Raw genomic sequence first — 4,272 nt, 5'->3', positions numbered from 1 at the left:
ATGTGATCACAACAAAAGATATGCCAGACGACATCATAATGGGAATGCCAATGACTCAGAAGATGTCAGAGATACAGAATGCAAACATGATGGAGTCATCATAGACAACAAAGAATGAAGACAAAGACAGGTCACCCACAGACGATAGCACAAAGTCCTCAAGAAAAATTCAAATGGAAAATCTTATTGAAGATGATTCTTCTCCATCAATCAAAACTTCAAAAGAGCTTAAAGAAAATCAGGCAATAGCAAGTGCAGATCAAACAAAGCAAATAGCAACCACAGAAGCTATTGAGCAGAGAATGTCATTAAAGCCAGAAGTTAAGAAGAACGGGGTTGCAAACAATCAAGAAGCAATAGGAAGTCTAAAGATCAATCAGACATTGCCAGCTAAATCAACTGAAGAAAGTCAAATTGAAAAACAAAGTCTCAAGCTACCCTCCATAGAGACACAATTAGATCAAGATGAGACCATGGCAAAATCATGACATAAATCTTCAATAGAGCCAACAATGAGAATAATTGTACTTCTCAGCAGTACAAAAGGAGCAAGTGTCAGATGCAATATTTTACTGGATAAAGAAGCAAAGTACAATATGGTTTCAGACAACATTCACAGATTACTCCATGCAAACATGATAGCAAAACAATGCTAGGTTTGCATACAGGTCAAAAAGAAATGGTTGCTACCCTTAGCATCCAAAATCTTGAAGAGCAGGTAAAGTTTCAGTTGAAGCCTTCAAAGGAAATGCTTGCAGATGTCATATTTGGACATCAATGGTTAGACCAACACAAGGCCTACAAAGAAGATAAAATGCTAATACTCTCTTTTCCAAGAGGTAGCCAACAACAGTTACAGGTACCGTTAATGCTAGATTCAGAGTTGCATAAATCACAAAAATCGAAGACAAATCTTGTAGACAAAGGTAAAGCTAAAGTGGACCTTCCACCGATTAGCACAGAAAGTGTGACAACATATGCCTCTATATCTAAGAACCCTCATGGATCAGCTTCTTCAAGCAAGATAGGATTTCAAAACTTAAAGTCAATTGCTGACCCAACGGAAAACTCTACGAAAATACCAAGAAAAGCAAAGGTATATCAGCCAAAGTACTCAAGAAAGCAAAGGAAAGTCAAGCAAGTGTTTGTTCCGAGCAGTTTAGTCAAAGTCAATGATCCGCTTTGGATTAAAGACAGGAAATCAACACAGGAAGACAAACACATAGGATGGATAGCATCATAATGGCGCTTAAAAGAACAAGAGTACTATAGAGGTAACAGATATATATGGGTGCCAAAACCGTAGGTTAGAGCATATGAAGTAGCTTCAAGTCCCTCCCAAGAAAGAAGGCCCACAAAGTATCAACATCAACAATATCCTAGGATACCTAAGAAGCAGGTATACAACAAAAAAACATTGAAAGATGCTAAAGTCAACCACCATTCTCAAGAGGAGAAAAAACAAAGACGGATCTCAAAGAATGTTCCTCTTGGACAAGGATTCTACACAGGCTATACAAAGATTTAGCTATCAGTCAACCACAAGCCAACTGCAGCTACACTAGACCTACATGAACATCTCAAGAGCTCAACAAGACCTAGAGCTCAACAAAGTCAACAAAGGAGTTACAAAGGTCCTCAAAAGAGTTGGATTCCTAAGTCTTCCAATGCTCCTAGTCAAAAGCCAAATGCCGACACTAAACAGAGGCCTACAACAACATTAAAGACTCCTATCAATAGGGCTAATTGGAGAATCAAACAGATAATGGAGTCTTCACAGTCACAGAAGAACAACCCAGCCAACATGAATGCATATTTAAAGATGATAAAACAGGTATGGAAAAAGAAACCTTCAATGCCAACTTGGTCCTTCACTAATCCTCTTTTTGAGGATTCAAGCTTACTTTTACCTGAAAAAATGTTTGAAAAACACTCTTTTGCATAGTCAGAGTCGGGCTGCTGAGCCATAAAATGAACAAAGCATTAGTCCCAAAAGCTTCAAGTCATATTAAAATTTGTGCTAAGAGTCGTAGTTATTAGGCTTACGCTCAAGCTGGAAGAATTGAGCATATCTAAGTTGTGTTGCTCATGTTGGATGAGATGAGCATAAGAGTCGAAGTCTATTAACTTACAATTGGTGGTGTCGTTGAGTCCAACACTCATGCACATTGCATAGTAAGATGAGAGCTCATATCCTCGTCAACGAAAACCATTCTTTAAGGGGTGCCAGCTTGCAAAGCCATGTCATATGCTTTTATAGCTACACCATCTTTCTGAAGAACCCCTCAAAATATTTCTTGCACAGCATATTGTTTCCCATGCATTTCTGTGTATGCACAACTAGGATGTCCCATCATTGGACATATGCATTAGACACTCTTTTTTGCTTCCACCTATGCATCTTGAGTGGATTACAACAGGCAAACCAATGTTCCATCATGCTACCCTTTCATATTTGCTACCTTTTTAATTCCATATCTATCAGCAAATAACCCCATTGAGTACTTTATTAATATTTCCAATGCTAATAAGTACCCCAATAATGCGCGTATCCCAAAGGTACTTTTTTCCCACCACTGGGTTTTTCTCCTTTGGTCATCCACGTATTAGACCCTAATTTAGAACCTCATCATTCTACTTCCCTTGTACATACTTTTCATAAATAAACAATAGCCTCATCATTATACTATTACAACGAACAAATGCAACATCATCTCTCACATCAGACATATTTGGACCAATGAAGATGTTGCAAAAAATTGAACCTCATCAATAAATTCAACAACAAATGAAGACAATCCGCCCATCAACAACCAATCAAAACCTTCCACAGCCTCCACGGACACTTTTCAACAGTGCCCGAGGACGGGCACTAAAATCGAAAGGGAGGAATGTTAACTGAGTCAACTTCAGTTAACGGAAGCTGCTAAAGACCGAAGAAGTATGGATAAATCGAAGATCAATACAAAGAAACAATAAAGATTGGAGTTACACATTTTTTACGTTTTTCCAAAATGGTCACGTATTGTAAATTCCCGATTTATTTCAAACCATTGTAATATTTTAATGTGTTACGGGCTCAATGGGAGTTCCAACCTGTAAAGAATAGGTCAGTTATTGTGCCTAGGTTGCAGATTCAGTAAGTGGTGGAGCCCTAAAGGCCTTGGGCACTCGGACATTGCATATTTTTACCCTAGGTATATAAGGCAGTGTGTAAAAAGAAATTAGGGTTCTCAAGCTCATTTGTTGAGAGCACTCTTTGGTGAGAGCTCTTGAGGTGTGTGGCTATGGAGTCCTTGAGCTTCTCCTTGCTCATGAGACTTGATTAACACTAATCAATGATTCATTCTCTCTCACTATGCCTCTCTCATGCTTCTTATGATTTCCTACGATCCTTAGATTAGCTAGATCTACACTAATTAGTGGTTAATCCCTCTCTAATCTTATGTGATTTCCCTCTTTTGCTTGTGTGTGCATGTAGGTTTGATTGGAGTGTGGTGCTCGATAGATCTATAAGTGTGTGCTTGCGATTAGTGTGTTGCATGATAGGATTAGTGTTGTGTGCGTCTTGCAATCGTAGTGTGTGTGATTGGGTTGATTAGAGATGAAGAGAAGCGGATATGGAGATTGCCCTTCATTGTGGCTTAGCTCCTCCATAGGCCGAGAAGCTCACCTCATAGAGTTAACCATTTGTGTTGCCACGATTAGCTCACTAACCGTGTGAGTGTTTCCATGCCCTAGCCGGGTAGCTCATCCCTCCGTATTGACAATTTTGTTGTTCATTGGAGCTATTGCAACGATGGAACCCCCAACAAGACTCAGGGCTCATGGATATATTTTTAGAGATCTATATGGATGATCTGTGTATGCACTTAATGTTACGCAAAGATCACACAAAGTATCTAAAAAAAGTTTTTGAAAAGGTTGCACCTATTAGATTTGCCTTAACCCAAGAAAATGTGTTTTTATGGTTAGGCATGGCAAGATCCTAGGACATATTGTATTCACGAATGGAATATCCATAGATATGGATAAAATCAAGGTGATTGTGAACATGCCACACCCAAAGATAGTGAGAGAGGTTCAATAATTCATGGGACATTATGGATACTACAAGAAGTTTATCTACATGTATGTAGTCATAGCTAAACCTCTTTATGGCTTGATTGCAACCTTTGATTGGACGGAAGATTGTGAGGAATCATTCTAGAAACTGAAGCAAGCATTGGTATCAGCACTGATCCTCAAACACCATATTGGAATAAGATCTTT

The sequence above is a fragment of the Adiantum capillus-veneris genome, chromosome 25, assembly GCF_014529385.1.
Source record: "Adiantum capillus-veneris isolate H3 chromosome 25, ASM1452938v2, whole genome shotgun sequence".
NCBI classification, from domain to species: Eukaryota; Viridiplantae; Streptophyta; class Polypodiopsida; order Polypodiales; family Pteridaceae; genus Adiantum; species Adiantum capillus-veneris.
The sequence above is the reverse complement of the archived record's forward strand: the minus strand, read 5'-3'. Positions refer to the sequence as shown.